This window comes from Liolophura sinensis, chromosome 4, assembly GCF_032854445.1.
Source record: "Liolophura sinensis isolate JHLJ2023 chromosome 4, CUHK_Ljap_v2, whole genome shotgun sequence".
Taxonomy (NCBI): domain Eukaryota; kingdom Metazoa; phylum Mollusca; class Polyplacophora; order Chitonida; family Chitonidae; genus Liolophura; species Liolophura sinensis.
Window position 1 is genome coordinate 12135300 of NC_088298.1, and position 22364 is coordinate 12157663.

Below are 22364 nucleotides of genomic sequence, written 5' to 3' on the forward strand. Positions count from 1 at the left end.
TACATCCAGAACCATGTAAAAATCCTTAAAATGATATTTTTGATGGCATCACATACGTTTTCCTGATAAGAAATTAAGCAGACAAAAAAGAAAAAAAAACACACTCAATGAAATGGTCTTATAAGTCAGGGTGAATCAGTCAGAACCCAGCAAAATGTGTCACTAGATAAATGCTTAACTTTACATGAAATACTGGGAAATTCAGTAAGACTGGGGCAAGTTGTCTCGGGGCAAATATACATACAGGCCTATGTATACTGAGGGAGAAGACAGATATAGAGAGATATGGGAGTAACTCAACATAGCTGATAATAATTAGAGGACAGATGTGGAGTATGAAGGCTTTACATCTGAGCTGAGGAACATTATCCTCTGTACATTCATCATATTTTTCTGAGTAAACGCACATATGATGGTCTGAGGTAACACACAGCACACAGCCTACTGCTATAAAGTATCACACCAGGAGTATATGAGTAACCATGTTGGTTTCACTCAAGTTTTGGGTACATAGCTTTACAACTCACCTTTATACATGTATGTATAAATGGGAAGACCTGCCAGCAGCCTGCGGATGGTCGTGGGTTTCCCCCAGGCTGTGCCCGTTTTCCGCCTACCATAATGCTGGCCACCATCGTATAAGTGAAATATTCTTGAGTATGGCATAAAACACCAATCAAATAAATAAATAAATGATACATATATGTAATATGACTTTAATTATCATGTGTATTTCTTGTGCATCCAAATACCTGGCTTTGAAACCTACATGTACCCCTCCTGGTATAAGCAAAATAATGTCAAGAATGAGGTCTCATAAAATACACAGTACATACTCACATTACACTGCATGCTGACATCTGTATGTGAGCTATACATGCACCTGTTGTATCTCACATTGTTAAGACAGAAGACACAGGTACACCCAGCATCACCACCCCATGTTAGGGTTTAACACTTAAAAGGCTAAGGCCTTCAAGTCTAGAATAACAGCTAGGCGATTCCACTCGTGTAAATAATTACACACCATCAAGTTTGATCCTAACAAAAACTGTCCACATAACAACGAAGACGCAAACGGCACCTCCACCTACATTTCAACTCCTTATATGGTTTTTTTGATCCTCATGCTAGCTGAAATCCTTATAAATGATAAAGATGCAGTCAGTTAAACTGTATGTCATTGAAGATCCTTTGTTATCACTGAACGCACAGAACACTATGAGTCACAAGCAGAACAATGTATATGACTGAGATATTTACTGACAAGTCCAGTGTATGCATGACAATAATACATGGTTTACTCTGGTGAATAGGAGGAAGGGGTGGGGGGATGGGGGAGGGGGGCTACATGTAGGGTAAGAGGGTGTCTCAGTGTCTATGAGACATCCTATTCTAACAAAATTAATGTGGGACACATACAAAGAAAAAGGGAAAATAAGGCAAAATTGGAAAAGGCACCCTGCTGTCTCATTTTGGCTAAATCTCTGCTTTTGTATATGTACTTGGCTGATTAAAGTTCGTTGTGCATACACTCTGTAATACGGAAGGATAATTACACTGAAATTACTGGACAGCACTCTACAAGTTTCAATGATAATGTTAACATGACGACCATGAGATGAATGCGAAGTGTGTCCTTGGGTCCATTGGCCATCTCTAGAGGCTTGTATGATAAAATTGTTTTGTACATGTGATATGCTAGCATTGTAAACCCTGTATTTCTGCTGAGTCAGCATGTTCTCTAACATAAGCAAAAATGTGCAGCAATTTGCTCTACCATTGTAAACCTAACATTTTCAATTCAGCATGATTCCGGTTATGTGGCAAAGTGTATCTTCTGGTAAGCTAAAATTGTAAACCCCATCTTTGGAAGTCATCGTAATCTCTGCCACAAATCACAGTGTACTTTATGATATTTATTTACTCGATTGGTGTTTATGCCATCCTCAAGAATATTTCACTTACACAATCGCTCAAGGGCGGCTCTACGGTGGGAAGAAAACAGGCAGAGCCAAGGGGAAACCCACCACCATCCATACTTTGCTGGCAGACCTTCCCAGGTATGACTGGAGAGTGAGCCAGCATGAGCCACACTTGAACTCACAGCGACTGCATTGGCCTACATTACGGTTAGGTCAATGCTACCTTACCATAATCCCATAAACCCCATCTTTTTAAATCAGCATAATCCTGGCTGTAAAGCAGATTGTAGAATATGGTACTAATGTCTTGCTTATGCTGTCACACGGACTGCTCGTTGTGACAGGCACAGAGGTGACACTGACCATGACCCCTGTCTTTGCTGTGAATGACACATCCACAATATACGATGACAATACGATGTCACCCTGTCCTTGTTCAAGTGTTGTCTCTTATCTAACAATCTACATATTCTGCACATATCTACTGAAATGAAAGTACAAATTTTATACTTATTCCCAAATATTTATTTATATATTTATTTGATTGGTGTTTTACGCTGTACTCAAGAATATTTCACTTATACTACGGCTGCCAGCATTATGGTGGGAGGACACCGAGCAGAGCCTTTCCACTTACGGCCAGAGAGGAAGCCAGCATGAGCTGGATTTGAACTCACAGCGACCGCATTGATGAGAGACTCCTGGGTCATAACCCCGTGCTAGAGCGCTACCCAACTGAGCCAAGGAGGCTTCTATTCCCAAACAACCCATCTGTTTTCTGACATGTAGGAGAATGCTGATGTCAGTGGCAATTACTTACGATGGGGAAATCCCGCATAACTGCTACATTATGCCTCATCAATTCTTTTTTACGAATGTACTTTTACTGGAAACCTTCTCTCTTACAAACATAAACCTAAGCATGTCCTGCTTAAAGTAAATAAATTGATCATAAGACAAAATATCTATAAAAAACCATATCTGAATACCATTACTAATGTTTGTAGCTTTTTTCAACAAAATAAATGCAATCTTTTTTTTTAGATGTTTTCACTGAATCCTGAATCCTTTGGTAGCGGAGGGAGGGGGTGATTGGACCATTATATCATCACATTCACATTACAGTATACGTTAACCTATATTCAAATATCTATGTGAATTCTCTTCATGTAATGTATGTATTGAGGCATGCAAATAGCTTAACTCTTCTCAGTTTATGGTAATCAAACACTGATGCCAGTGTGATTATCACACTAGTAGTATAAAGTGCCTGAAGCCAACAATAGAATTCAAATACTCCAATGCATTTTTGTGAAAACAAAATCCCCATGCATAGTTTTCATTTGTCTTCTTATGATAGCGTATTTAAATTTGGATGGTTTTTATATTTAAAACTGCTATTTTTATACTTTCTTAACCCCCCGCGTTCTACAGAATTAGCTACAAATGTAACAAATGTGTACACTTTTGCAAATCTTCTACAATTAATACTCACAAACTGCAATCATTGGCAAGTAATTTTGGAAAAAACGTCCCAAACTTGAACAACCTGTGAAATCTAAGCTGTAGATGACTTAAAAGCTCCTACATTTATAGCCTGCAATTGCATTAATTTAAACCGCCTGTTCAAATGTCATCAAATGTCAGTCATATATAAATATTGGCAACTGACATTTAGACCTTCAAACATGGATGTGTTACTTTAAAAATGGAAGGCACGTACATTTACAAAGATAAATAAATCACTTAAAGCTTTCGCACCTCCGCTCTCCCCTAAATAACTAAGTATTTCCGTTTCTTTGTATATTGTATATTTTTACATAAGGCTTAAAATAGAACCAAGAGCCTACATCAAGGTTTGGTCTATTATGTGTACATTTACAACTGCGTGTGTATAGACGTGTACACAAATCAGGTATCAGTGTCCCAGATACACCCTTTACTTCCATGATATCTAACCACCATGACTTCATGCAGCCACAGTGATAAATGTTTAATGGAGAAGACTTTGCCTTTAGCTTTGCAAAGCGATCAATATTTTCCAAATCAGGAATATTCTGCAGGTGAATCCCACTTTTATTCTCTCTCTGCTGACCTTTACATGAGACTGGCTATATCTAGTGTCAACATGGCTCTACACATGCCACGGAGAAGCATGTGGCTGCTTTACAGCTGAGTGTCCTGTTATGTCAACAGCAGGTTCACCTACAACTCCAGCAGCCATACTTTTATAATGTGGAGACAAATCCTTCCCATAATCTGTGTCATTTTCTGGAATACAGTCACACGTATGAGAATTTCTACTGAAGAGAATATATATATATATATATATATACTTATCCCATGATTTACCTGTGTCAGTGATACAACAACAGGGACATAAATTTTCAATGTTCCACACGTTACATAAATAACCCGAACGTTTGATTGGTCACCTGAACTTTCATTGACAAGCTTATCCAATGAAAAAGCACAACTACTTCAATTGTTTATTGCCGTGGGGAGAGAAAAAAACACCAGGCTAGCGATCACTTACTGCACTGAGACAGCAGTTTCTTGGTACCAAACAGTTGAGTTTTTGGGACACTGGATAAGCATAAAATTTATCTTCATGAAATGTGAAAAATAGCAAAGGCTGGTGAAAGGAAATGAAATGCTCGACGCTGTAAGCCTAAACAAGCTGCTGGTACTCACAATGCAGTGAACTGAAGTTCAATCGTCAACGACGGCAGCACGCCTTGGTATCAAGTTTTCCCAAAGTTAATATTTATTTATATACCTCGTTGGTGTTTTACGCCGTACTCAAGAATATTTCACTTATACGACAGCGGCCAGCATTATGGTGGGAGGAAAATGGGCAGAGCCCTGTGGAAACCCAAGACCATCAGCAGGTTGCTGGCAGACCTTCCCAGCATGAGCTGGTCTTGAACTCACAGTGACCACATTGGTAAGAGGCTCCTGGGTCATTACGCTGTGCTAGCACGCTAACCAACTGAGCCACGGGGGCCCCCACGAAGTTAATAACCTACAAACTTAACTTACTACTTTGTGTGTGAACTGGTCTGCAACTGATGTACCTTCGATTATTCTCCGATCTAGTCCATTCTTGCCACATCAATAATTGGTCTCACTGTGACCCTTTGATTCAACATCATGTCTACTGTCACATGGAAAGTCCACAACAGAACCAAAATCAAGCTCTTTGAAACACCAGAGACATTGTTTTGTCACATTCTCCAAATTCCATGATGGTTAGTAACACCAGCAAATAAGTTTTGAGGTGAACTGTTCGCATTAAAAGCCTCTATTTGAATATTTCATTCACTATGATTTACGAAACCACTGCTATTCACTCACTGCAAGTCATCATGTGACGTCAAAGAGATATCATCAAGATTTAGGTCACTAATTTGGAGCCAAATTTTTCAACAAATGAGCAGTTATGAATGCTGATATTCTCAAAAAACATCACAGCTCATCATCTTATAGCTCACTAATGGTTTGTGGTATGTTTTCTGTTCACACATTTCCCCATTAGAAATCACACATTTCCTCAATGTTTTCTAGACCTGTATCGATATCAGTACGCGACTCAGTTACATTCTTGTCAATACAAACAGACGTTCTCTTTTCCACCTAAATGTATTCAAAATAAATTATGGGATACGCTAAGGACATGTAATTTGTGACCCGTTATATCAAATTTATTAAACTCGTTATTAAACAAATTTCATTTGTTCCTCACCAGGGGCTTGGAATATCTGAAAATTACAACAGTTGTTTCATAAAATTGATATAATAGGTCACTCCAATATATCCTCTCTCTCTGTCTCTCTCTATACATATATATATATATCCCATGACTACAGATTTTGCTGCTGTTCTAGTCTAATACATGTGTATGCATTCATGTGCCATATATTAACCATTACAAATGCTGTGGGTCCGCATGTCAAGACTCTAGTGCTGGGACGACAAGAGCACTAGCATATCATTGCAGGAATCAGGCTTTGTAGTCTTACATATCAACTGTGCACACACACATACATGTATGTGACCTACAGCTCCATGTATTTCATCAACATTTGCCGCGCAGTGTTACAGCTGTAGATGTGCATTATAAGATGTACCACCGTTGATAAGACAAGAATTCCACTACTAATTAAATATGCAAAATAATTCTCCCCTAATTCAGCAAAATGCAGAATTCTAAATATAAATCAATATAATTATAGCATCCGAGATACATTGTTTCTATCGGCTGACCACACAAAATACAGATCCCAACTGAATGTAAATGCTACAAATACATGCACTAGGAATTTTATGTGGGTTCAAAACCGGCATTGGACAGGGAATTTGTAGATTCTGCCCTTTCCCTAGCTGCTTGTGGGAGCTTTACAACATCAACGTGGCCGTTTGCGAAATAAAATGTTCGTTGAATATGATTTGTCACACATGGGAAAATTTGTGAGTAACTTTTCTCCTGGGGACTTAGGTTTCCTCCATCCATGATATTAACCACATTCCTTAAAAACAACTTTCTATCTTCCATCAGTATGGCATTTGTATCAAGTCTGAAAGGTTGTCAGTTACTTGCCAAAGGCTGATGGTTTATTTCGGGCCCTCCAGTTTCATAAAACTGACTGCCTACTTGAGTTTGATGTTAAACAATTAAGAATCAATTTCACGTTAAAAACAGGACGATGTAATCAACTGTTCAATGCTTTCCTTCAGTCATGCAGTGATAGACGATATACATGTACATAAGAAGTATATCATTTTTATTAAATTTTAGAAATTTTTTTGGCCTTTCTAATCATTGTACTCATTAAGTGTATACACAACTAATCCAATTATATTGAGCTTAAAATGCTTAAATCAGTGTCTCTAGTACATGAATGTTTTCGTACATTATCACATCTTTCTTACCGCATTTAACACGTGCCTACATCACATACATGTATAAAACACAATCAGCTATAATGTGATCTATCCAACAATGTACCAGTTTTTCACCTGTGTCAGTTCTTACAGGATCCCCTTCTCAAAGGCCGTAACAGCCCCCCCCCCCCCCCAATTGCACAGAAACACTGGCAACACTGTGTACTGTCATGAAAAAGTCATCAGAGAAACTGATATCCTATGACATGCTTAAAATGGAAAGAAAACAGATAATGTAATTTGTCTGTCAATGCTAACTCACACCTTAGTAATGAAACTATGCAGGGAGAAAAAGGAATAAATTGATTTTGAAAGGCATGAAAAGGCTAAGGGTATTGCATTATCAAAGGAAATGCGAGCAAAACAGTTTACTTGTCAATAGTGTCAAATGATGGCTTAATTTCTTTTAAATGCAGCCTTTCTATCAAATAAACGAGAGGGCTTGTATTTGAAGTCTCAAATCTTGGCATCCTGCTCTGGCTGGGAGCTAGCACTGCCATGTAGATTCAAATGTGTGGCAGAGACTGCCATTCAGCTCTAACTGCCTGGAGTTGGAGGCTACTCCATGGCTCAGACAGCAGATAAACATCAATCCAATCTCCTCACGGGTCCTCAGACTTGCATCTGATTTGATAAACCCTGGCTAAACCTCACTCGACACATGATTTGTCAGCAACAGCTTTTTCATCTCCTCCATCAGTTTCCATCTGTCTCAGTAAACCCCATGCTGATGATATCAGCTGTTTCAGTCTTTGAGCAAAGCTGGGCGCTGAGCCAAAATAAAACCATTCACAGTAATATCTTACCAACTTCTAGCTACTTCCTCAAAGATTTTCTCATCCTGTGAGATACAGTTCTATATTTTAACCACTCATGGGCTATACCACCTCCCCCACCCCCTAAACTACTCCTTCCAAAATATGACATCTAAATTTCTGCACGCATGGGGATTTAGTAGGGAATAACTGAAATTTAAGGAGGATGACAAGCCTTTAATAAACCTAGAATTTCTGTGAAGATTTCTTCTCATCTTAGTTGTTTAAGGTTTGTTTGGAAGGTAGGCTGATACCATCCTGGAGGTGAGTGTTCAAAACTGGTTTCAGACTTACATTTAACACTAGATTTAACTTTCAGCCAAGTAATTTTGTATTTAGCCTAAAATAATTGTGTACCAGTGTATTAAGTATGAATTAAAACTCCCTCTGTTAATTATACTTTGACTTCAGATAATTACTGCATTGGCTGTGGATTTCAAAATACAAATTATGATTTCATACCAGTATTAAACTGAGTACAATTTTGAACAAAAGGGCCTCAGAAAAAAAGAGATTCAGTATGTCCAAATGTAAAATGGTATAACCTTTATTTGACCCTAAAAATGCATTTTTTTAGGGACAAAACAGTACTTTCACACTTATCATCTCAATGAGGGTTTTCCGTCTTTAACTACCTTCATTAACAAAGAAGCAGCAAAAGCCCCCTGCCTCCCTTACCCCCAACCCCATGCCATCTATGGGGTTGCTATCCATAGCAGTTCCCATCCTAGACAGAAACATTTCGTAAGGGTCTAATATCCTTTCCAGTATTTTCAAGGACGATTCAGAGAAAAGTACATGTTTAAATGTATACATAAAGTACGTGCATAAAGCTTTAAGGGCAGTTCAATGGAATACTATTTCAGAATTATTAAGTATTGATCCATTTCAAATATACTACATTATAATATGCAACATGTCAAGATCAAATACTTTCCAAGACTGGTCACAAAATAAATTGCTCTTTTTCCAAGAACTTTCAAGGTCTTGAACAAATTCGGGTTCTTTCAAGATGACAAGAGCTGTGTTTGAACCCTGCAATCATACACTACCAAGCGCATCCCCATTCACTGTACCAGAATTAGTATGTCTAGGGAATTACAATAAGAATTATATCAGACTGAAAAACCCCTGAATATCTGATAGCGGATGGAGATATTTATTTCATTTTTCCTTTATGCCATACCCTGGCCACTGCTTCATTTTAGTGGATAAAGTACTCATGAACTTTGCCACATATAATGTACAAATCTATGCAGAACACATTGGTAGAGGACAAGTGGTCTTCAACGAATATTGGCGCAAGGGAATCCACAAATTCCCTGTCTAGAATGGGTTTGAACCCACACCTTATGTGTCCTAGGAAATGGAAATCAAGCGCTTTTAACCAACAGACCATGGCGCACTCTGTGCATGAAGATAAAACTCAGAAAATTTTAAAAAATTCTAATATATATATATAAATGGACCACACACAGGTCTAATTACTCTAATTACTAGTTACTCCTACAATTAGACACCCGTAAACACAATTTATATAGTTATAGTTATCATAATTTATAGTCCGACACAACTAATGCCTGCTACGCTTAGTAGTGGATCAAAGCGGCTCAACACAGCCCGCCACGCTTCAGTGACAACTCACTACTCACTGGTTCACTGATCACACCTATGTACTTATAGATTCTGCAGGAGTGAGCCTCAAGGCGGAAATTCTCCGACAGGCGTGCGCTCTAGAGGGAGCATCAGGGCATGCATTGATGCAAGAATCCCTGATTGTTACATCAGGTCAGCTTTACGCTCTGCAAAGATTCATCCCCTTGCTCAGTATTAAGTTAATTATAGGACAGATAATGCTTGTACACAACAAGTTCAGCAATGAGCATCATTTCATCTAAATTGTAAATTTTAATTTGAAGTCATAAGGCTTACATATATCTAGTAGGCCTATTGTTTTGTGAAACAGTGGTAGGGGCCCCAAGTCGCATCCACTCACTCACAGTGCCATGTGCGTTAATTAAGGCAGGTAACGCTTGTAAATCAAATGTAACACCCTCAGTAGTCAGCTAACAAGTTAAATGTTGCGAAATCTTAATTGTACGTCCTGAATCAGTTTTACCAGTCAGTGCGTGGTTATGAAATACATAGTTTTGTTTTGGAAAACAGCCATAAGTCGTAGGTTTTAAAACTTTAAACCTAAGGTGCGTGGTGCAATCTTTACTGAAATGGGAGCCTCTATTTCAAAAGGCAAATAACCGTGAAGTCAATTTGATTGGTTCGTGTTCCAATCCCTAAACTGTAACAAATTTCACTGTAATTTTACAGTGAAAAGTGCTGGCAATTTTGAGACCAGTTCTTTTCACTGTAGATTTACAAGATGTGCAGTTTAAAGTTTACACCCAAAATAGTAGTATATTTCTACATATACCATTGTAAATAATCACTTAACTCCATTAACAAAGTCTACATATTTATTTATATTATCATTTATAGCAAAGTGCACTTCAAATGGTCAACCTGCTACAGTTTTACAGACAATGCTGTAAATATACATTGACTAGAGCAATATTACACCACATAGGTGCAGAATTATGCTGGGAAATGGTGTAAAATATTTACAACATGATTTACTGTAACAATATACAGTGCCTCAGACTGTAAATTTGCATTCAATTTTTACAGCATACTCAAGGCTATTTCACTATTACAACAGCATTCTATTTCATAGATGAAGTGGCAATGGAAGAATCTTGAGAAATCTATGAGTGGAACTGAATTAACAATTTGTGCGTCTAACAATTCAAAGATTAAGGTTGAGCATTTCAATGATGCTCTCAGTGAACTGTAACTTTAGCAATATCTGAGTGGTATTACAGGATATAACAAGGTAAAACCAAACTGTATTAGCAAGTGCAAGCCTGTTAATGAAATGTATTTGTCAATACAGACTACCAGAGCCTTCAGTTAAACACTAACATATATAAATAATCTAAGATATCATAACCGTCATCTTGTCTGAGAATATCATCCTAAACTAAAAGCTGAACATACTTCTTATGTTTTTGAGCCTGCACTGTGGTAGAATTTAAATCCTACAGCCATAGTGTAAACAGAATGTGTACTCCTCATTTTGAATACTTTAAATGTATTTCATTTACACCTTTTGCAAACAGGACAGAAAGAAAGCATAACAATCCTGGTGCATGCATCCACCCCCCATGTTGCTGTACATTCAGCTTTTTTCAGTTCCACAGCCAATGATGAATGGGTTTAGAAACCGGTAATTAATGAAGCAGTTTTCACTCAGATACCAGATATGTCAGGGTGTTCGTTTGAACATCAGATATGAATGGACGACTAAGCATGTAGCACTGAGAACTCTGGATCATTCCAGGAGATGCCTCGCCCATCTGTATCAGGGGTTTATTGTGTGTACGTGCGCCACACCTATCACAAACATCCCAGGAAGTACACACACATATCACTCCGACCCTGGATAACCCACTAGTACCCGGTGCACAGTCACAGGTTGGAGGGTGTGTCCTGCCTTAAGGCTATGACAATAAAAAAAATATGCCTGCAGGCAATCAGATTATTATATAGACGTGCTGCCAGAGAGAGATCAAATCTGCCCAAAATCTTCTCTAATGTAGCTAATGCAAACAATTATGTGCGTAAGTGTGTGTAATATCAAAGCAATATTTGTTTACATAGCTTATGGCATAATTAAGCTATTAAAGGCTTCCTATGCCTACACACCAGGCAACCTTTTAAGGGTCACCTGTGAATGTGTGTAGGCAAACTTCAGGGATTCATACACGTTGAAGATACAAAAACTCAATTCTGTGTTTTTTTTTTGGTACAATACCCAATTTTTTGGATAAAAACTGAATTGCCTTCGTAAGTATACACAGTGATGAGCGGCCAACTTCAATTGCCAACTGCTGCATCCTTGACAAGCCGAAGTGGTGTATTGGCTGTAATTAAACTAAAATTAAGCTTTAAATATACACAAGCTATGGTGATACAGCATAGTGGGTATAAAACAAAACAGGAGTTTGTTCATATTTGGTTTAATCAATCTTCAGTATGCCTGGAAAGCGAAAGGAAAAGTATATACAACACATGCTGGCTTCCAATGAATGGCGCTTTGATATCCCATTGGCCTGCATGTCTCATGCGGACCAATCAGTGAGCTTCTAACAAATTATGAACTGTATACAACAACACAATGGTCATTCACCAGTTGTATGTGATGGTTACTTAAGAAATACAACATAGTTTACCATGCTCAAATCACCAAGATAATGTACAGCAGATGGGAGTTGTCCCCTGTTTGAGAATGAGAATGACGGACCCCGATAATGGTGAACTTATATTTTACGTTCAACTACTTAAAAGGTGACAGGTCACTTTGGCAGTTGATTAAAAGTACTCACAGGCCGATGTGAAAACAAGTAACAGTTTGAATACTGCTCACAGTAGGTGCGAATGTTGTTTTCTTACATAGCGATAATCCATCCCCCAGTGTTTTAATCTCTCATCCAGATTACGAGGATTAGCGACACTGCAGGAAACAAAGCAGGATTATAGCCCAAAACTACTCTTGTGCTGGAGTAGTTTTGGCCGGATTAAAAGTCGGAAAATGAAACAATCTGAACATTTTTTTCAGTATTCCCTTCATTAATTACACAAGAAGTAATTCCTGCGAACCCATTTTTGAAGGAAATCTGCGAAAATAAACATGCTTTACTGCATATACCTCTGATCAGGATAAGCCTTGTCTTTGTTGTTTGTAGTCCTTTCCTTCTTCTGGCATTTATAACAACCCACAACTGAACATGCATGGTTTATTTCATAATATACCACTGAAGAGGATATCTCACAAATGTTTACTTTTGACATAATGTTTGTTAGTTCTTTTTTTTCTCCTTCTGAATCAACAAGTGAACATAAATCACCATGGTCTATAACTATTTCATTATACAATGTGTATCTCTGGTGAGGATAATATATACTTGTAAAAGTATATATACACATACATATATGTATCAACAATAAAATCATGATCAGAAATATATATATATATATATATATATATATATATATATATATATATACACACACACATACATATATATACACTGGAATATCATATCTTTCACGTTCACAAAATAAAACTCCAAACTCACTTATAGTTGGTTTTTAAAATATAAAGAAACTGTATCTGGACCAAAAAAGCCTACATTTTCTCAGCTGGTCATCATCCTACCTTTCAAATCTCATTATACCTTTGTGAGATCAAAATAACTCTCCAAGGATTAGCCGTCAAAATGGGACACTTGATCATTGACAAAATTTTAGACCAAATAAAGTATTATTCTACGGGAGGGGGGGGGGGGGGGGGGGACAAGCTTAAGGAGTAAAGAACCAGTTCTCACATTTTACAATTGGATGTTACAAAGTCATAATATCTTCCAGGGTTATAGATGTATACATACTGCTTCAATGCTACAGTGTTACTATGTTGCAAAGTTGTCATGTCATACATAGGTATACATGTACAATGCTCAAATGCTACAGTGTTACTATGTTGCAAAATTGTCATGTCATACATAGTTGTACATTGCTTATATGTTACAATGTTATAGCCTTATGGAGGGTGTCATTTCTAATACCTTACTGTTAAAGTAAAACAACATCACTGGGTCCAATCTATAATGCTTGGAGGACAAGAACAGGTTATTTCTCCACACTGAAATGGCCATAATGTTAACAGCACTGAGTTAATTTCACATGTTCTGTATGCACATGTATGTGGTTCTGTTTAGTTACAAGTGTCCCAGAATCAGTCAGAATATCAGAGGTAACAGTGGTCTGATACACTGACACACCTGTTCACGCCCAGTGATACACTAGGGCAGCAGTGTATACTTAATAAATCATACGGAAACCTACCGCACATATTATCACATGTACATGCAAACATACAGTTACAGCTGGACTAGTGTTTATATCCACGTACAAACATCAGTATCAATTGTTTACTTTAGGAAGTTATGAACGTAAATACATGTAATTTTCCCACAAAAGAAAAGAAATTATAATAATAATAAAATAATAATAAAAAATGACAGAAGTTCAGTCACAAGATGTGGTGGGGAAAAAACTGCAAACCAAATAAAAATGCACCCTGCAATCAAGAAATGAGACCAAACACCATCCCGAAAAAAAAGAATGAAAATATGTTCTATGTTGAAGGATGTTGATCTATGTAGATACACTCATAAAGATAAAGATGACCATTTCTAGGAAGAATGAAGGGTTATGTGCTTCAACATTAACTGAACACAATATGGTATATACAGTGTTTGTACATTGATCTCAATAACTGTAACATATTCTTGTACAAAATGAGCAAATGTAGCAAATATCAACTTCCATCATACATTCTCAAAAGTTCTGCAGAAATAAACAGTTAGAGTATAAATAAATAAATAAATAAATAAATACAAATAGAATATAAATAAAATTCAGCAGAATATATACATATATATAAAAGTGAAATAAAAATAGGATTAGTACATAGGCAATGATGCAAAATACTGTACCGGGAAACTTTAAACACCTAATGTTATTCTTGTACCCTAAGAGAAACATCCCATTTAGCAGAAGACGATAAAATCAGGTCAAACAAAAGCAACGTCATATGGCTTTTGGGTATTATCTTACTGCCAGAATTCATGTAACATCTCCACTTGTATTTAAATATTAATTTCCTTCCACAAAGCTTACTTACCACCAGTTTTATTAATTAAGCCTTAAGGCAGACAACTAAAGGTGTATAATTTACAAGCTATACGTTTAACGAGTAGACAACGCACCTGAAACTTCAAAGAAAAACAAACATAATCTTACTTGCTTCCTGAACGTGCGGACAGGATACCAGTTTACCTGTGAGTAAGCCAGACAGTCCATGTAACATATGCTATATTACACTTTTTATGCCAAAATCAGACTTAATGATTACCACTGTATCACTAAAAATAGGCTTGTGTCCATACAAACAATGTCCTTCCCTCACACAGCCCTGTAGACTCTCAGCCATCATGCGACAAGGTAAACACTATAATCCATATGCCAGCCCAACGTGCATAGCTCTGACATTTCATTTGTACAATCCTGTATATCTGGAGATTTGCTTTCCCTGAAACATGTTTACAGTCTTAAACAGAATCTTTGATATTTTAGCAGATTCTCACGATGCAGGTTATATAAAAAATACTTTTGTCATGCAGATGTAAATTAAGCAGGGTAAATGCAGATATTATAATGTACATGTTATATGCAATGGTTAGAATGTGAAAAAGACGTACAAGAAACCCCCAAAATCATCTCAATTTCTAAATTATTTCAATATTTCCAACTGCAGTTTCCAGCTTCTGTTCCAGTATCCCTGATGAGGAACATTTTACAGTTTGTAACTGAAGATGGAACAGAATCGTGTAAAACTCACGAATGTTTTTCAACTAACATGTACATACACTGCAACACACTTATACTATCACCCTGTAATCAGAAAAAAAAAAAAACCAAAAAAAACCCAGTCAAAACAGAGATAAAGGTGAGTTTGTTGTTGTGGCATAAACAGGCCAATCACTACAACTTATGTCTAACACTCATTTTGATACATATTTATTTATTTATTTGATTGGTGTTTACGCCGTACTCAAGAATATTTAACCTATACGATGGCGGCCAGCATTATGGTGAGAGGAAACCGGGCAGAGCCCGGGGAAAACCCACAACCATCCGCAGGTTGCTGAAAGACCTTCCCACATACGGCCAGAAAGGAAGCCAGCATATGAGCTGAGCTTGAACTCACAGAGACCGCATTGGTGACAGACTCCTGGGTCATTACGCTGCGCTAGCGCGCTAACCAACTGAGCCACGGAGGCCCCTATTTTGATATTTACTTCGAAAGTTTAAGGTAGTGGTAATGTTATATGACACCGCATATCCGCCCCATTGTGTGAATGTTTATAATTTTCCCAGATATATTGAACCCTATTGTCCTCATCCAATATCTGTCTGCTGTCATAGAAAAGGCTGTGTATCCTGTACAGTCACCTGGCAACTGAGTTATTCTTCTGGCTGGTCTGATGTGATGTATCATTTCATTTCATCACCAATTAACTCTGACTGGCAGGAGAAATAAGCTGTGATAGACCAACCTGTACCTTACACACTTTAACCACACATACATGTGTACCTTACACACTTTAACCACACATACATGTGTACCTTACACACTTTAACCACACACACGTGTACCTTACACACTTCAACCACACATACAAGTTACTAAAAACACATACTCATACAAATAAATGCACACCATTTTGGTGGAAGGCAAATGGTCTTCAACAAACACCATATGCAAATCATTGTTGACTGCTTACTGCCAGCAAGGCTTCATGAACAGCGAGAAAGAAAATGTACAAGTTTTCTGTACAAGGCCGGGTTTGAACCTACATCCCACCGATACAATTATATTCAGGGGTATTAGACCCATACACTGTGTACATGTAACTGTCTTTTTGGTTGACTTTCACAACCACCAATCTTGGCTGGCCACCAAAACTTCCACGAACCCAAGGTCCTTACCACATGAGAAGGGAGCTAATCTCACAGTCTAGTAAGTCTATCATAGTGATGCAACTCATCACATTTGTTATCGGATGATTTACAGCATGTACAGCAGCAGGGCTAATCAACTCGGTTAATCGACCGTGACCAAATGTTGGGTGCGTACACTAATATACAAACAGAGGGACGCTTTAGGTATTGACTCCAGGTTTTGATTACGTTGGGGGCGATGGAAACGGATCGCAGAGACATTGAGGCATGGGTTAACCAAGGACGACCCCGGCCGTTCCAGCCCAGTGAGTAGACCCGACCCTCTCACAGTCATGCACGCAACATGTTCAGCAATGAGATATGATATGCAATTGTTCACAGCCCGTAATGTCACCTAAGGAACATGCCAATTAGGGACGGAGAAAGATTGCAACAACAACTTGGTGAAGTGACACAGAATCATTGCGGACTGACTGCTATGCCCACAAAATTAAGCTAATTTGTAGTCTCATAATAAAAGTTTAAGAGCAAAGCTGTACTGATACTAAGTTAAAAGTACAGTCAGATTTTAGTGCCTGCTTGTATCTGACCTCCATGTATTCTTTACATCCTGGCAGATGCCCTTAAACTGATGCCATTATGGAAATGTGAATAACAGCATAAATCGACATTCCATTTCTATGCAATTTTGTTTCCTCGATTGAAAGACCTAGCAACTGGTTTGAAAACTAAAAAATTAAGAGGGGAAAATATTTTCAGACAAATACTTACGCTTACTATCAAACATTACTACACAATTAAATGAACTTATACATAATGTAAGATTGAAATACATCACATATTTATTGTATACACAGAAATGATTTTCTGACTTTTTTCACATATTACACTTTTCTGACTTTTTCCACATATTACACTTTTCTGACTTTTTCCACATATTACACTTTTCTGACTTTTTCCACATATTACACTTTTAGGTACATTAAGTTCTGTACAATTATTTTTTTTTTTTTGTCTGCAATGTGATGCTCAATTGTTTACAGACTTTTAAAATGCACATATTGTCAAAATAAGATTGGTTAACAATAGCTAGGTGTTCAGAGCAATAAGAGCATTATTTTCTTAACTTCTCCCATGCTAATCTTTCTAATTTAGACAAAAACGTACACACATTTTATACTCAAACAGAAAACAAATTGAACTGGCTAAAATATTTATATTCATACAACATACACCACACTTGAAGCGGGACCAGTGGGATTTTCACACGCGTTTTTTTTTTTTTTTACATACTTGTACATTTTTATGTGGTTGCACCTAAAACATGACACAATTAGCTTCAAACAATATCTATCAGTACTACCTGGTCACTGTTTTCACAAAGTACAACTGGCATGTGGACAGTAGAAAATGTCAAACACCTTGCATTCTCTATCTGAGATTTAGGTTGTAAAGATCTGGTTATCAGGACGTCACTTTTTGTTTTTGCTTACGTGGTCAATGGTACACAGAAGTTAAATGTTAAATCACTCTGCTGCCTGTTCGAGATGCCATTCTTGTACATCTACACTGAGCCATGAACGTAGAAAGCCAAGCAGATCAAGGGGGACTACTCTGTCATGAGTAGTAGTACCAGGCTAGGCTGATTGACTAACAGACTATCAAATACATGACGAACAGGAATTATTAAACAATGTTATTTTTCGCTTTTTAAACACAGACAAAATGTAGGGATAATTCACAAAATGTGATTGGGTGCATGTTCATGTAGATAAGTCAATTGTGAGAAACTGCAGTAGGAGAATCCCCCTTAGCAGCATTAGAGTGCTACTCTGGTTCTAAGAGAAACTCAGCAGAAATATTAGAATGAAGACAATCCTTTACAACACAACTAATTGGATGGTTCAAAAAGAATTTGGTGGTTGTAAAATGAGTGATGGACGATGCCATGTGTCTTTGCTTGAAATCACCTCAGGCAACCATGGAAAAGTATAGAAAATTATATCGTTATATCGTAACATACAAATGTTACCATCAGTCAGTGTGAAGTACAATGTATTTGCTATGATGGTGTTTTGTCTCATACAGCACCAGTAGTTATAATAATTGGACAACCAGAAAAATGTGTCATAATAAAACAAGGAACAAGTTTAATTTTCTCCTTTCTAATATTCTTTTATTTAGACAAACAAGACATTAACCTCACCTTCCATCTGATCTTAACAATTTATCCAAGACAGATATATGCTGCCATAAGTAGGCCCACAAAACATGTTATCCAATTTTGACATTCTTTTTTTTAAGTACTCAAGGCTCTAAAAGTATCCATACTCTTATATACACAGTAAAGCGTATATGGTGAACATAGAAACTTGGGTTAGAATATTGTTTTACGTTATTTTGTGTTCATTCCATGGTGCTTTACTGCTGCCACAAAATCTGTGCCAATTGCATAAGCTACATTTTTGTTTTCCTCACAACACATCCCTAGACAAACACACACAAAATATTTATGAGTAAGAGGAGTGAAGGCTCACACAGCAGCTGCTAAATTGTGGGATAACATAGCAGTTAAATCACTTTGTTTTCAAGGATGCTGTTTGTTTAACATGCTATTCTTATACAGAGTAAGGACTGCTGATAGTCAAGTGGGATCAAGGGGGACTACTCTGTTATGACACAATGAGTATTAAATATGTCTGCCTAGAACTGTCATTGCCTAACTATAAACTAACTATGGAGGTTCTAAACTCTAAGGAGGTTATTTTTAATGTCTTAAACACAGATAAATGATATAAATAGCAGGCACAATTAAACGTACACATGTACTTTCTCTGATACCACCCTTACCATTTACAAGCTCCTTTACAGTTATTCTAATACACCCCCAAGAAACCAGTTCTTAAGCACAGCAACTTACATCAATCAACTCACAGGCATACCTTTCAACTGTCACATTTTTGGTTTTTACCTGAGTAAAAATCATGTTCTCACGGTCAATGTACTAAATGCTTCATAGTGTTTTAATGATGTTTCCATCTCACATAATCACAAAATAATGATATGTATACTTGCCAGCGAAAGCTTCCCAAGTGCAATTAAAAATAAACCAAACCATTTTTTTGATTGGGGCCTAGACCTTCCACCAGGGTATTTTTATGGCCGACACCTCGACTCCCCCCCTCCCCATTCATACATTACTGTTTTGATATGTCAACTTAATGAGGTCAATCTAAAATCAATCTGCAAATGTTTGTGGGTTTCCCAATGGCTCTGTCCAGTTTCCTCCCACCATAATGTTGGCTGTAGTCATATAAGTCATATATTTATTTATTTGATTGGTGTTTTATGCCATACTCAAGAATATTTCACTTATACCACGGCGGCCAGCATTATGGTGGGTGGAAACCAGGCAGAGCTCGGGAAAACCACGACCATCCGCAGGTTGCTGACATCTCCCCCTACCTCCACCCTGACCAAGTACCAAAAGGCACTAGTCACTTACTTGTCTGTCATACAGGCACACAGATATCAAACTATTTCCTGCCTATCCTGTAGCAGATGAACTCTATTCAACATTACCGCTGCTAATTAATTTCAAGCTTACACATTTTGATTATATACATACAGTCTTCAAAGACATGCATATATGTACAGTATGAGTGTATGTCTGCCTCACACGGACTATAACAAATTGCAACGATGCCTGAATTACAAGTCAAGGTTTATCAAAATTAACTCTGCAGTAGATCTCTGGTTAGACTTGTCAGAAACTGACTGTATATACTAAACAAAAAATGACACAGGCTGTTTAGGGGCTGTTTACACATGTTGTCTAAAAGTTTAACTCAGACATCAAGATATATACTTCTTATGTTAAACACATCAAACCACAATAAAACTACACACAAATTATATCTCTGACCTTCAACACAACAAACTACAGCGAATCTGCACACTTTACAATGAAGGCCACAACAATTCCTATTTTTTAGTTTACGGTTAAGCGGACACCCAAAAATTCAAAAATGGTATAATAGTAAACTTCAAAATTGGCCTTTTTAGTTTGTCCAGTCATTTGTTAGATGATTTTTCCTATTTTTTCAATCAAGTTTTAACAAGGACTGTTGACATGTCCCACAAATCAGATGATGTACATGTATCAGTTTTAATTTTATTTGTTATATCCTCCATTCTACATACAAAATACCGGCCGGATAGCACAGTTGGTAGAGCATCCGCCTCGGGAGCGGTAGATTCAGGATCAATCCTGGGTCGAGTCACACCTAAGACTTTGAAAGAGGAAGTTGTAACTTCCCCGCTTGGCGTTCAGCATGAAGGGGACAGTGCAACGACTGCTTGACCCGTGTCAGAATAATGGCTCGGGCGGGGAGGCTTACTTGCCTTCGGTGAGTCGTCTCAGTGACGCAGCACTGATAAAAGAGCGGTGAAAATTCGTCCTGTGACAAGGAGGCACATTACATACACCCTAAGGATTCCTTCGTCATCATATGACTGAAAAATTGTTGAGCATGACTTTAAACTCCAAGTATTCACTCACTCATTCTACATATAAAGCAAAACTTTAGGTGTGGCCTAAGTCTGGAGTACAAAAAATCTAACCCCACATTCATATCACCGCATTCCATGTAATGACAACTTTACACTCTAACCACATAGGTGCCTACATCTGCATCTCCCGTATAAGAAAACTGTACATAGAATGTTCCGAAACGAGGCCCTGTCTCCAGCACAGTCACAGTCCTGACTAGGTATATGTATAGGTTATTTCAAAGGGACCATCCATGCTCATTGATCTAAAGGGTTCCTTGCTGACTTATGAAGGGTTGCGGACCACTCATTTCTCAAGCTCTAAGCTTAAATTCAGCCTGTGATCACTGGCCTGCAGTAGGTGTGGAATATACTTCAGAATGTGCTGTGATCTTACTCACTGCATAATTTAACAGATTTCATCTCGGTCACACCTGACCTCACCTTCTGCAATTTCAGTTTTTATTAATCTTTTAAGGTACTGGTATGTGAAGTATTCAAAGTTTCTTATTTTAATCCTCAAAAGTCACTTTTACATTTATATCATCAGGGCAATTGAAAATCAGATTTTATTCAACTGACATGATTGAGCTTAGAGGCTGTGAATGTAATTATCACAGATAAGTTTCTGTGCAGCTAAGTTCAGATTTGATATTCACAATAAATGACCTGATGAAGTTTATCAAAGACATCTCTACACTACCGATCCTTCACTAGATACATGTGCACTCTATATACATAATGCCTTGAAAAAATGCTGTCAAAATTCTGATGAAGATTTGTGTACAGGTTAATGTAGTGGCTACTCAAATAAGGTTTGAGAATCAGCTCATGTGTGAATAAAACGGTATTTTATAGGTTTTGATAAATGAGTTTCATTGTCTCCAGCACAATAGGCTATGATGTAATCTTCAAAGCTGCCTTGTTGACTGATTGTGGCCAGGTTTTGCTTGAGCAGTGTACCTGACTAAGGGTTGTACCTGTGACTGATGAGCCACTGAGGGCTAGTGAGGTTTTGATAAACTCTTATCAGGATGTACACTATAAACACCACATCCAATTATTAACCTTTCATAAAAGCTTACAACTGAACCTCTAATTCACAGACACCAAGCTTGCGTGAACAAACCTGATTTTCAATAGATGTTTTTTTTTTTTGTGTGGGGGGGGGGGGGGGGTTACATCAAGGCCCGATGGTAAAGATGAAAGTGACTTTTAGGTATTATAATAGGAAACTCATTTATCAAAACCTATAAAATACCAATTTATTCACACATGAAGCTGATTCTCAAACCTTATTTGAGTGGCCACTACATTAACCTGTACACAAATCTTCATCAGAATTCTGACAGCATTTTTTCAAGGCATTAAGTATATAGAGTGCACATGTATCTATTGAAGGATCGGTGGTGTAGAGATGTCTTTGATAAACTTCATCAGGTCATTTATTGTGAATATCAAATCTGAACTTAGCTGCACAGAAACTTAT